Source organism: Syzygium oleosum, unplaced genomic scaffold (genome assembly GCF_021117445.2).
Source record: "Syzygium oleosum isolate NSW1041296 unplaced genomic scaffold, Sole_v2.1 Sole_v2.05, whole genome shotgun sequence".
In the NCBI taxonomy this organism is placed as follows: Eukaryota; Viridiplantae; Streptophyta; class Magnoliopsida; order Myrtales; family Myrtaceae; genus Syzygium; species Syzygium oleosum.
Window position 1 is genome coordinate 11,742,318 of NW_026607489.1, and position 13,937 is coordinate 11,756,254.

Consider the following 13,937-nt stretch of genomic DNA (forward strand, 5'->3'; position numbering starts at 1 on the left):
CGTAGTATATTTTGGGATCTACCATATTGGAAGGCCCATCTTATTCATCATAATCTTGACGTCATGCACATATAAAAGAATGTTTTCGACAATGTCATAAATACTGTGATGGATGTCGCCGGAAAAACAAAAGACAACTTGAACGCAAGAAAAGATATGAGAGATATTTGCGATCGGCCAATACTAGCTGTGGATGCAAGCAGCAGGGGACCAAAACCAAAAGCAGTTTATACATTGGATAAGGAGCAGAGGCGAGTTGTTTGTCAATGGTTGAAATCTGTGCGGTTTCCTGATGGATATGCTTCGAACCGCGGGAGATATGTTGATTTGAATGAATGCAAGTTCACAGGTTTGAAGAGTCATGATTGTCACATCCTGATGGAAAGACTAATTCCAATAGCTTTGAAGGAAGTTCTACCGAACTTTGTATGGGGCGCCATTACAGAGTTAAGCAATTTCCTTAATGATATTTGCTCGACAGTGTTAAAAGCATCGCACATGGAAAAACTAGAGAGAGATATTCCAATTATTCTTTGCAACTTAGAAAGGATATTTCCTCCAGCGTTTTTTGATTCGATGGAGCATCTCTTAGTTCATTTGCCTTATGAGGCCAAAGTTGCAGGTCCCGTCCAATTTCGATGGATGTATCCATTTGAGAGGTAATGTTTTTTTTAAAATACAGTTCAAATTAGTTTATCATATAATATGTTCCGATAAGCTTCTTTCTATTTAAACTAGATTCTTATATCATTTGAAGAAAAAAGTGAAGAATAAGGCACGTGTTGAAGCTTCAATTTGTAATGCATATATTGTGGAAGAAGTGACAACATTTGCATCATACTATTTTGAGCCGCACGTTCAGTGCAAGAGGCGGAGAGCAGGCAGAAATGATGAGGACCCCATTAATCCCAATTGCACAGCATTCTCTATTTTTAATTATCTGGGTCGACCAAGCGGCGCATGTCAGTTTCGTTACTTATCAGGCGAAGAATTTCATGCAGCCCGTACTTATATTTTACTGAACTGCCCAGAAGTCGAGCCATACTTCAAGTAAGTGTAAATTTGCAAATATATGTTTTGTGTGTCAAATATTTGCTAATATTAATATGGTTTTTAATATTAGGATTTTCCAAACTGAAATGTTTGGACTACAACCAAATGAGTTTGACCGTTTGTGCGATTAACAATTTGCAGCATGGTTCAAGACATATGTAAGATGTCTATGGACCAAAACCAAGTTATTAAAATTATATACATCATTTAGTATAATATATATTATTGACTTTGCATGTGTAACCTTAGGTTCACAGTAATTATGATGAAATTGGAGGGCAAGGATTGCTATATCATCTGTCATGGGGTCCACAGTTAAGAGTTCGAAGTTGGCCAGCATATTTCATAAATGTATATAATTTTCATACTCAAGAATATGGAATGGGAAAATCCACAATGAATAGTGGTGTGTGTGTTCGGTCATCCAATGGTGGCAGTTCAGAAGATGATTTTTATGGCTTGTTGGATGAAATCATAGAGATAGAGTACCCTAGACCATTAATGATGCGGGTTGTGTTATTTAAGTGCACGTGGTTCGACCCCGTCAAAGGAATGAAGGTGCATACGAAGTTCAATTTGGTTGAAATAAATCACAAGAAAAGGTATATGAAGTATGAACCATTTGTCATGGCACAACAAGCAATTCAAGTATGTTATGCATCATATCCTAGTTTGAAACGTGACAAAGCTGATTGGTGGGCTGTATGTAAAATCAAAGCACAGAGAAAAATCGAGGAACACTGGAAGGATAGAGCCTACCAACAAGAGGAAGTGTGTAACACGGTTGAAATTGAGGAATATAACATACCAACTTTACGAGATCCGTGTGGAGCAATGATAGATGTGGATCCAACTGAAATTTGCGAATTAAATGTACAAGAATGTTCAGAATCTGATTTTCAGACAGAAGACGAAGACGAAGACGAAGACGAAGATGAAGATTAAAATTTTTGTCATAAAACACTATAGATGTGTAATTATTAATGCTACAAGTGCTATTTTGGTTGTTATCATTATTGTTCTTGTTATTATTGTTATTGTGCTTTTTTATTATTGTTATTGTCGATTATTCTTTTTATTTTAATTGATCGTCCGAAATTTTGTCCCTAAATGCCGACAAGTCAAATATTATTAACGTGCACTAACATTTCCGATATTCTAATTTCCATTGCAAAATTTGAGATGCCAAAATTTTGGACTGAAAAAAAGACGTAGCAAATTTAGGACCCAAATAAATGAGATGCTAAATTTTTCACCGAAAAAAAGACGTCACAAATTTACAACGATCATGTAGTATGTCCATATTTGAGACGGATTTTTAATTCCGTCGCAAATTTGCAACGGATTTTTTTTTACGGCGCAAATTTGCGACGGATTTTTATTTCCGTCGGAAATTTTTTGCCGGTCGAAAATTTGCGACGGACATAGAACATCCGTCGCAAATTTGCGACGGAAAGTGGAGTTTCGTCGCAAATTTGCGACGGACCAGTATAGTCCGTCGCAAATTTTCGCAAATTTTGCGAGGTAATTTTTATCATTCGAAATTTGCGACGGATAATTTAACCACGACGTTCAAACATGATATAGTTGGAGCAAATGTTTGAGAGAACGTTAAACGGGAATGCATAAATGAGAGACAATCGTCCCAAAAGTTTTAATAAGGTATTGAACAAGAGCCGTCTCTCCTGTTTGGACCGTCCTACGTCAAGAATGGAGAACTGGGGAGCTGAGAATTTTTCCGAATTGGCAAACCAATAGAACAACCAAATAGAAAAAGAGGGGGGACAAGAATCCAAAAGATTGACACACTGTTTTCTTCAAGTGGAACTTAATAATTATGGGTCCATGTTTCCTTTTCTTTTACTGACAAATCTCAGACTTATTGTTGTTTTTGTTAGATTTTATTGTATAGAGCATCGAATATGTTCTTTGATCTCGAGTTATGGCGTTGATTGGATCAGTCTTGCACAATCTTAAACTAGCACTACGCATCTAAAGTCATGCCAGCATAAGTAAGCTGTAAATAGAGCGGCAATATCATACTGGCATCCGGGTGGGTTTGCCTTCGATTGGCGTTAGAGCCGAGATGGAGATGATGGGCGTCTGGTATCTCTGACCCCCCCGCGTTGCTCATATGCGGGCCGTCACGCTCGGTAAGTTACTCAGGCATAATTTCAAACTAGCACGATGCCTTTTTACATTCAAAATGGGAGGAAAAGGGGCACTTTAAGGTTCTCCAGGTGTGAAGGCATACCATCTTTTTCCCCTCTAGTTGGTAAAAGCATGCGTTTGCTTTGACCAGAAGGAGTGAAAAGGCAATGCATTGCCCGAGTTATCCCTGAATGGGTGGTTATCACCTACCGTTTTGACCGCCCATTGTTTTGGCTTTCCGGGGGGTCTCTGGTCTTGACTCTGCTACGCAAGTGATGCATTCAGAGACGGAAAGAAACATTAAAAAATGACTATATTCTAGATAGATGAATCATACTAGATGTACTTAATTCAATGAAATCATGCCACAAAGGTACAATTCCTTGCACTTTTCGCTTCCGCGTTCTATCATAGCTTGTTGGGGATAATTAGAAGATTCTCTATATCTCCCTTTATTGATTGTGTCAAGGAACGGAGAATTATTTATTTATTTATTTATTTTGATAACCCAGGGAACCCCCGCACGGCCGATAGCCGGGAGGTAAACCCTGGGGGCGACACGTGCTAGCCACCACGCACGTGCACCGGTTAAGTCACCCTGCGGCGCCCGGGAACGGAGAATTATTTATTTGGGATCTGTTTAATCAAGATGTGATGATGCTCATCCGCTATATTATTTATTTGGGGTGTATCGAGAAGGCAACTCTACCTACTTACTTTTACTTACCAATCATGTTTTGCAAATTGTGGTGTTCACATTATAGTAAATGATATATCTGAAAAGCATACTCACACACCAGAAGCATCTTGATTGCATGAAGACAAGACTGTACAATGTGTAGCTTAAGATAAGATAAAAGGGAAACATTCTCTTTTTATGTTCATTATAAAAAGTAAAAATTTCAAATACACAGTCTTTATATTCTTTTCTAGACGACCATTATTTATTACCCTTGATTTGGATGTTTGCCAAATTTTCAAACTACAACGACCCATCGGTGATAAAGATGAATTTTTGTAGAAGAAAAGGAGAATATTCAACTTCTTGTCCAATAACGTTTGGTCTAATTAAGCTCCTGTATTTTTTTATTTGTTTAATTAAGTCCTTTTACTTTTACAAATTTCCTTGTCAAGTCTCTTTAAACACAAAATCCAGTTGATGTGGCCATCATATAGCACCAAAATATAATGTAAACAAAATTTAGCTAATATGGATACCTAGTGGATGCCATCGTGGAAAAATTTAGCCGATATAGACAACGTCGGAGTATGATGTTAGAGAAAAGTTACACCCATGTGGACATTTGCATTGGGTAGATTCTATCCATTTCACACTCTAATTGGTCCGATAGCTATGTTAGCTGCATTGAGCTGGATTTGATGGTAAAGGGACTTAATTAGATATTTTGTAATCATAAAATGATTAAATTAGACAAATTAACGTACACGGATTTGATTAGAAAAACGTGAATATGTAGGAAAGAAAAGAAAATTTTTAAACAAATATACAGAGACGTTATACCATAACAAAATTTAGAAAAAGAGAGCAACAAAATAAAAAATCCATTATAGTCAGTTGTCATGTGGATATTGCAAGGGGGGCATTCATCTCGTCCTAGTCTTGAGTACTCTTTTGGCTATATTAGGAAGAGAAAATCAAGCAAAATGCGAGCGAGACTCGAGAAAACCTCTTGAAAATAGTCTATGGATCCATGCGGAAGGCATAACATCTTTGACCTACTAATTATTTGTTAATTAGATAAGGGATCGTAGGCACTTGTTAAGTAACCAAAAAATTCATTATTTATTTTCATCTTCGATCAAGAAGCCAATATCATTTTCAACAACCATGTAAAACATTGAAATATCCCACACCACCTGACTATGGAATTTGTGTGCTCTTTATGTACAAATGGTCTCCCTTCACCTTTTGATTAAATCAATGAGTATTATACTATCACAAACAAACCAATGAGTTCATGGAGGAAACTTATTTTTTGACATTGAGACTCGATCTTACTCATAATGACATCTTTTATTAATGCTAGTTCGTAAGGAAAAGTGTCAGATTAGTCATAAACCTATTACATTGGTGCCAATTTAGTCCTAAACCTTTGTTTGGTGCCAATTCAGTCCTAAATCTTTTGTCTTTGTGCCAATTCAGTCCTTCCGGCTAATTTTGGTCGGATTTTGCTGACGTGGACGCCGATCGGCTTACGTGGCACCGCCGGCGATGACGTGGACAACTTTTAATAATATTTTTCGAATGTTTTAATTTTTTTCTATTTTTTCTTTTCCTTTCTTCTTTCTCTAGCCTGTCGTCAGTCCGGCGACCAGCTGGAAGCCAAGGCTGGCGACGGCAAGCCTCACCCTCGCTAGTGGCTGCGAGGTCGCAACCTCTACCAGTGACTGGGCGAGGCACGACCTCGCTGGGACCGTGAGGGCGGCCTTGCGCTGGGCTGGCGAGGCTCGCCCTCGCTGGATCTGGCGAGGGTCAAGCCTCGTTGGCCATGGGCGAGGCCCGACCTCACCAGATCCGGCTAGGTCGTGTCTCGCCCAGCACCTGGTGAGGGCTCAAGCCTTCGCCAACGGCTAGGTGAGGCTTGCCATCACCGTCGCTGGCGAGGGCGAGCCTCGCTAGTGGCCGACGGGGCTCGTTAGAGGTTGGCTAGTGGAAGAAGGAAGGAAAAGAAAAAAAATTTAAAAAATTCGAAAAATATTAAAATATTATTAAAAGTTATCCAAGTCATTGTCGACAGTGCCACGTAAGTCGGCCGGTGTCCACGTTAGTAAAATCCGGTCAAAATTAGCCAGAAAGACTAAATTAACACAAAGACAAAAGATTTATGACTAAATTGGCACAAAAAAAGTTTTAAGACTAAATTGGCACCAATGCAAAAGGTTTAGGATTTTTTCAATACTTTTCCCCTAGTTCGCATGTCGATTATGCAAATGAAAATTATTACTAATTTTCCACGGTTATGTTGATTCAAAAGAATAATGGAGATACATTTTTTTTTCCAAACTTTACGGATTTTTAGACAAAATCTCCTTGGTAAAAGGAAGTCGAGCTCCTCATAACGGCAGGCATGTAATATTGCTCAAAATCAGGAGTATCTATAGAAATGCAAAAATGGTGAAAGCCTTGTAAAGAAACTACTTCGGCTTCAAGCATGATTTTCTAGGCCACGATTCGGACGCTCACCATGCTCTTTGCATTCATCTTCACCGTTGCAATCAGGTCCTTCGACTTCCAAAGAAGATGAAGGATCCGTGACGCTTGGAGGAGACATTACCTTATCTCGCAACCAGTCTTTGTGTTCTGGCACTAGTTTGAAGTGTATACCAATAGACATAGATCTAGGTTAAATTCTTTGAATATTGTTGTACAGATAATATGGAGCTATCTTTGGCGTGAGCATGTTTTGTTACCAACACATAGAGGAGTGCGCAAATGGTGCTATATCAAATTCTGCTGTAAATAGATATTAGTTCTTATGCCCGTGCTATGTACATACCATGCTCGTGCAATTTTAATACGACGTGGATGTATCATTGTTCAAGAGGTTATATATTTCAATAGAAATACATGAAAAGTAACACAATTCACATTGAGTTGTATATTTTTTCCCCATTTCTAATAAGAAAGAAACTCTTTTTTATAAGAATATTAATATTGGGGTGGGCTGATCCCGTCTTGGGATCCTCCTTTGCTTTCTTCTCTCCAATTATGTGTCCTTGGAAAGAAACCACTGAATTTGATTGGTTCTCCGTGGGCCTGAATCAGTCAGATTTCTGAATCGAGGCAATCTTTGTGGGGGCTCAGCTTACAATCAAGAAGTAATGCTTCTCATAAGTTGGTCAATTGAGCCATGGAGACCATTGTGTATATTATATTTACTTCCCCATGTTTCCAACCGAAAAAGAAGAGAAAAAATGTGTTGGAGAAGTGGAAATTCATCTCAATATACCAAAGACCAATCTTGTGCCAAAAATCAAGCCCAGTAATTGCTCAGCACTAGGGAAGAAAAAAAACCAGAAAAGGAAAAGAGAAAAAGAAAATAAATCTTGAAACCGCTAATTAACCCCTAAATCGGTAATATTGAACAGATGATCTTTTTAACCTCCAATTATACAAGACATTATGCTTCTGCCATCAAAGTCTACAAACATCAACTGTCATGACTCACTTCTAAAATAAGACACTAAAGTTCACACATCTATCGAAATTTAAGCAGGACCGTCATCGCTTCTATCATGCACTTCAGTAAATTTAATTTTAACCCCAGTGTTCCTCAAATCTACTAAAAAATTCTGCAAAAACTATAAAAGGGTCAACCTCACAATTGAGTAAGAGGATTATCATCTGAGTGCATAGTGGACATCACTCCTATGGAATCAAAAGGAAATATTAGAATATAAAATATTTAAAAGGAGAGTTCTTATTTAGCGTATTTAAATATGATAAACATTTACTAAATGGTATTCGATAAGGAAATATCAGAATGCAATATTAGTAAGTAGCAAACACCATTACATTATAATACAATAAATATAGTGAAAATTGGCGATCGATTTTCTTCAAATTTTCTTTTTCGGACGAAGATAGTAGTTAAAAACTTTTGCATGGTGATGAGCGTGACCAATCATCGCTCAGTCATCATTATTCTTCAATAACCACGTTCGAACAGGAAACATTATAAAAAAGTCTTAAACCTATTATACTTTGCCAGTTCAGTCTAAATTTTTTTGCTAATTGAGTCCTAAATCTTTTCACATTTTGTCAATTGAGTCCATCTGCTAATTTTGATCGAAAATCATTGACGTAGACGTTGATCATCTTACGTAGCATAACCAGCGCTGATGTTGATAATTTTTAATAAAATTTTATATTTTTTTCTGATTTTTTAATATTTTTTTTCTTTTTCCTTTTCCTTATTTACTTTTTTTTTTATTGTTAAGGTTGGCAAAGGGCCGCCGGCCACTAACCGAGGCTTGGTGACCTCCGCCAGCCAATGGGCGAGGGCTTGCAAGCCCTCGCCGGCCACTTAGTGAGGGTCACAGCCCTTGGTCATAGCTAGGTGAGGGCCGTGAGCCTTCGCCCAAATCTAAGCGAGGGCTCATGGCCCTCACCGGCCGCTGTGAAGTCAGCGAGTCCTCACCCAGTGGCTAGCGGGGGTTGCTAGGCCTCGTCTGGTGGTTGGCAGCCCCCTATAGGCCTTAACAATAATAATAATAATAATAATAAAAGTAAAGAAGGAAAAAGAAAAATAAAGAAAAGAAAAGAAAATATAAACAATTAATAAAAATTCGAAAAATATAAAAATATAATTAAAAATTATCAACGTTAGTGCCGGTCGTGCCGTGTAAGATGGTCGGCGTTCACGTCAGTAATTTCTAACCAAAATTGGCCGGATGGACTCAATCGGCAAAATGTAAAGATGTTAAGGACTCAATTGGCACAATTAAAAATTTGGACAATTTTTCCGTTCAAACATGATAATATTGGAGCAAATGTTAGAGAGAACGTAAATGAAAAGCAACGGGATGCATTTGATAGACAATCTTCCCAAAAATTTCACTTGATCAAAGCAAAATGTTGAACAAGAGCCGTGTCTCATCTGATCCTACGTCAAGAATGGAGAACCGGGGAGATGAGAATTTTCCGAATTGGCGAACCAACGAAAACAGCCAAATAGATAAGGGAGACAAAAATCCAAAAGATTGAGATGCTCTTCCCTTCAAGTTGAACTTAATAATCATGGGACCATGAAACCCAGTACTGCTTCATTAAAATCTCTGTATTATTGTTATATTTGTCCGATTTCAATTATATCGAGTGTCAGACATGTGTTTGATCCCAAATCATTACGCTTGTAGATAAGTCTTGGGCAACCTTAAAGTCACGCCGGCACAAGTAACCTATGAATAGCGTGGGCGATATCTTCCCGGTACCCTGGTGGGGTTGCCTTCAATGGCATGCGAGTCGAGATGGGGTCGATGAATGTCGCAAACCTTTGGATCCCACGCATTGCTCATATGGGGGTTGTTACGCTTCATAAGTTACTCTAGCTCATTTTAAACTAGCACGACCCGTTTTGCAGTCGTTTTAAAATGCGAAAAGGGAACTTTAAAGTTCTCTCGGTGTGAAAGCACACCATCTTCCTCTCTAAATCGTAAGAGCATTCGTTGGTTAGACAAGAGGGGGTGAAAGGAAAGGCATGCAATGCCCGAGTTGTAAAGTTCACGGGTTTTGACCGTCTACCGTTTTGTCTTTCCGGGGGTCTCTGGTCTTGACTCTCACTACAAAAAAAAACATGTAATTTGCGACGGAAATTTTCCGTCGGAAATTTTGCGACGGATTATATTTTGCGTCGCAAATTTGCGACGGTTTATTTCCGTCTCAAATTTGCGACGGATGAAAAATCCGTTGGAAATTTGCGACGGAATTTTTATCCGTCGCAAATTCCGTCGCAAATTTGCGACGGAAATAAAAAACCGTCGCTAATTCCGTCGCAAATTTGCGACGGAAAAAAGTTCGTCGCAAATTTCCGACGGAAAAAAAAACCGTCGCAAATTTGTGACGGAAAGAAGTTCGTCGCAAATTTGCAACGGAAAATAAATCGGTCGCAAAATTTTCGTCGCAAATTTCCGACGGAAAAAAAAACCGTCGCCAAATCCGTCGCAAATTTGCGACGAAAACGCACGTCCGTCGCAAATTTGTAGTTTATTAGCCCGTAATATTCCAACCCTATCTCTCTCTCTCGCTTTTCTCCCTCTTTCATATGTCTGAAATCAGCAAAATCCGCGCACGCACATATTAATCTCGGTGAAGCTTTTGTACCGGTAAGTATCATAGCTAGCTTCGTGACTATTCATCGTTGAATTGTAATTTCTTTTATTTTATATATGTTTATGTTTGTTTTTTTTTCGTATCTGCATCACCGGTTTAACGACCGGCGACCGGCGACACCTCGCCGGCCTTTGGATGAGGCCGAACGGCCACGCCGTTTTGCGACAGATCCTTGATTCCATCGCAAATTTGCGACGAATAAATGAAAATTCAAGTTGATCCGTCGCAAATTTGCGACGGAATCAACGATCCTTCGCAAATTTGCGAGGGATGAATTCCGTTTCCATCGCACATTAAAAATTATTAAAAAATGATTCTTAAGTGATTATTCTTTTTGGGTATGTGTCTAATTAAAGGTCTCGCAATCCAAGTGGACGTTGCAATTCTCATCAAATTGACCACTTTCTCCTACCAATATTTCAGTCAAATATTTGGGTAAGTCTTCTTTACATGGTAATTTTTTTTATTTTTGCAATTTCATATTAATTGTTGCGTGAATAACAAAAATTATAATTTCTAAAATTTTATGGTTTTAATTAAGAACAATAAATATGATATTTTAAATATTTTACCAGAATTTTTTATTTTAATACAGACACAATGCAAAGAGAAAGGGCTTGGATGTATAATAAGAACTTACCTGGACGTCAAGGATTGACAGATGAGTTTCGTACTGGGTTGGAACTATTTTTAGACTTTGCTAGTAGTAAATATGAGTTCATGGATGGAAATAAGTTACGGTGTCCGTGTAAAAAGTGCGGTAATGGTAAATTTTGTGTGTGTGATCAAGTTAGAGAACACCTTACTAGATTTGGGTTTAGTCCGAACTATTATAATTGGACTTCCCATGGTGAACCATTTATATCTGATGAAGGATATGGAAGAAGTGACCAATTTTCAGTTAGGGAAGAATGTGGCTATTATGAGCAATTGAACCCATACGAGAGGATGGTGATTGATGCAGCTAGTTATAATTTTGTCACAGAATCAAATCATGCAAGTACTAGTTTTACTCCTACACGTGAACAAGTGGGTACTAGTCATACTTCACAATTGGAAGATATAGGAGTAACGGGTTTTGATGAGAATGTCTATAATGAAACTTTTCAATCTAATCGGTTCGGGATGTGTTGAAAGCGACAGATGAACCTTTATGGGCGGGTTGTGAGGACCACACTAAGTTATCGGTGACAGCCCGACTATTAAATATCAAGGCAGAGCATAATGTGTCTGCGGATTGCTTCAACTCTTTTGTTGAAGTAATGCGAGAATCATTGCCTCGTGATAACATCATGCCAAGTGATTTTTATGATATGAAAAAGCTAGTGGATAACTTAGGTCTTCCGGTTGTAAGGATTGATGTATGTAGTAGGGGTTTCTATGATATATTGGAGAGATGATGAAAATGCAGAATCTTACAAATTCTGTAGCCAACCTAGGTACAAGATTAACAGGAGGCCGGGTCGTAATCAGAAGCGCAGACCATGCAAGCAAATGTTTTATCTGCCCTTAATCCCCAGATTGCAAAGGCTTTACGCGTCTAAAGCCACTGCTGAACACATGACTTGGCATGCAAATCATGAAACAGAAGAGGGTCTAATGTGTCATCCTTCAGATGCGGAGGCATGGCAACATTTTGATAGAACATACCCTGAGTTTGCGATGGAGCCTCGGAACATCAGGTTAGGTCTCTGTGTCGATGGATTTGCTCCATTTGGGAAAACAGGAAAAAGTTATTCATGTTGGCCAGTTATCTTAACGCCGTACAATCTTCCACCTGGTATGTGCATGAAGACACCTTATATGTTTTTGACATTGATCGTGACAGGGCCGCAAAATCCGAAAAAGTTGATAGATGTTTATATGCAACCATTGATTGAGGAGTTACAACGGCTATGGGTTGAAGGTGTCCGTGTCACGCCCCGAACCCCGCTATGGTCGTTATGATGCGACGACCCAGGACTCGTCGCCGACCCTTTTCTTTTTATCTTTTAATTACGCATGCGGAAACGATCACAACAATCCCCGGACAACAACAATAAACAGGGATAGTTAGGAAAACAATTCACAACAGTCAAACCACACTATTTTGATTTTCACTTGATTAACCCCTGGGAACATTCTTACAAGCCCACATCGGGCGCTACCACAAAAGCCAGCAAAAAGAGTAAAGGCTAGGGTTAATCTACTCCATCAACAAGTCGATCCCAAAAAGCCAGCTTCCAGACGCCCTGAACCAAACTGGGTGCAACAACATGCTAGGGGCCTGAAAAGTGGTTAACAACAACAAATGAGACGAAAGTCTCAATAAGTTAACAGCCTAAGCCCCGCTTAGGAGGCTAACTCGCACGGGGGTCCCTAACCAGGCAATACAGCATCAACAGCACATCATTAAACAGTCACAGGCATCCTTACCTCGCCTTGGGACACTCGTTGATGAAATGCATATGTCGCAAACTCGAAGCATCTAGATCAATTACTCATGCATCAATGCATCACAAGCGGGCGTGTCCCGATTATAAGATAGAATCCACTTGAGCACGTCCCATACCATGCCTAGCAGTTTCTACCACATAACCAGGCACTATGCATCACACGTATTCCAGTTATTACGCCCCCTCGGGGCCACCACACATCAAGCGATACGCAGCAAGATGGCGGTCTACCGGTAAAAACCGGGCTCCGTCCCGCCCCGTCGGGCACGGCTACGTCAAACGATCTACAGTAAGACGGCATTCCAATACGGCAACATCAAACGATCTACAGTAAGATGGTATCCCGTAAGGAGCATCGAGTCCGGCCTCGGGCCGCGACAAGGCATCCGGGGTATCGGCACTCCAGATAATCCCCCAGGCATCCGATAAATCGGGCATCGTCAAGCGATACACAGCAAGACGGCTCCAACGTGTGACCACACGAGCACACAAGCATTCCGGCCAATTATTATCTTCTCAATTAGCCCATGCATACATGAATCGTGCTCTCCTCGATGTCATACAATAATACCAAGTGGCCACACATGCAAACAGTCAACCAATTCTTGCAAGCTTCGATATCAAACACGAATATCAACTACCAAGTATCACTAACATTACTTGGCATAACAGAATAAAATAATTTAATTCCAAAAGTCTCATAAATTTTCCACAGAAACTTTCGATCAAACAATTTGCCATAAAATCAATTTAATACGACAATACGCGGCAAAATCGCCAACATTCAAGCTAGAAATCATAATTTGAAATTATAAATTTTCCGAAATAACAATAAATTAAATTCGGAATTAATTAATTACTAATATCCGAAAATAATTTAATTTTCCAAAATGTCAAAATATTTCCTCGAATCGAAATCATTCAAATCATTTCCTAAATACGCCAACTTATACGGCGAAAACCAACATTGGCATCACAATTAACGTTAGAAAATTTTCCGAAAATAATACTATTTAATTTTCGGAAATTAATTATTTAATAATAAAATAATAATATTTAATTCTGAATTAATTTATTAACTAATAAAATAATATTTAAATTCCGAAAATAATAACATTTCATATAATTATCAATAACAATAAACTAATCAATAACTTATACCCTAAACACAATTAATTAACCACTAACCCACAATTAACACAAACTAAAAATAAATTAAACTACCATAAGCAAGTTTAACGTCCTAAACACGGGATTAGGGGTTAACTTACTCGGCTAACGCCGGCAAAGACGCGAGGACGACGGCGGCGACGAGGGCGGTCCGCGGTGTCCTCGGAATGCTCCGGTGAGCGACGAACGGGCGTGGTTTGGCTGTTCCCGACGACTGGGACAGCAGCGGCGACGGTCGGAGGTGGACGGCGGAGTCGGTCCCGGCAGCGAACGGA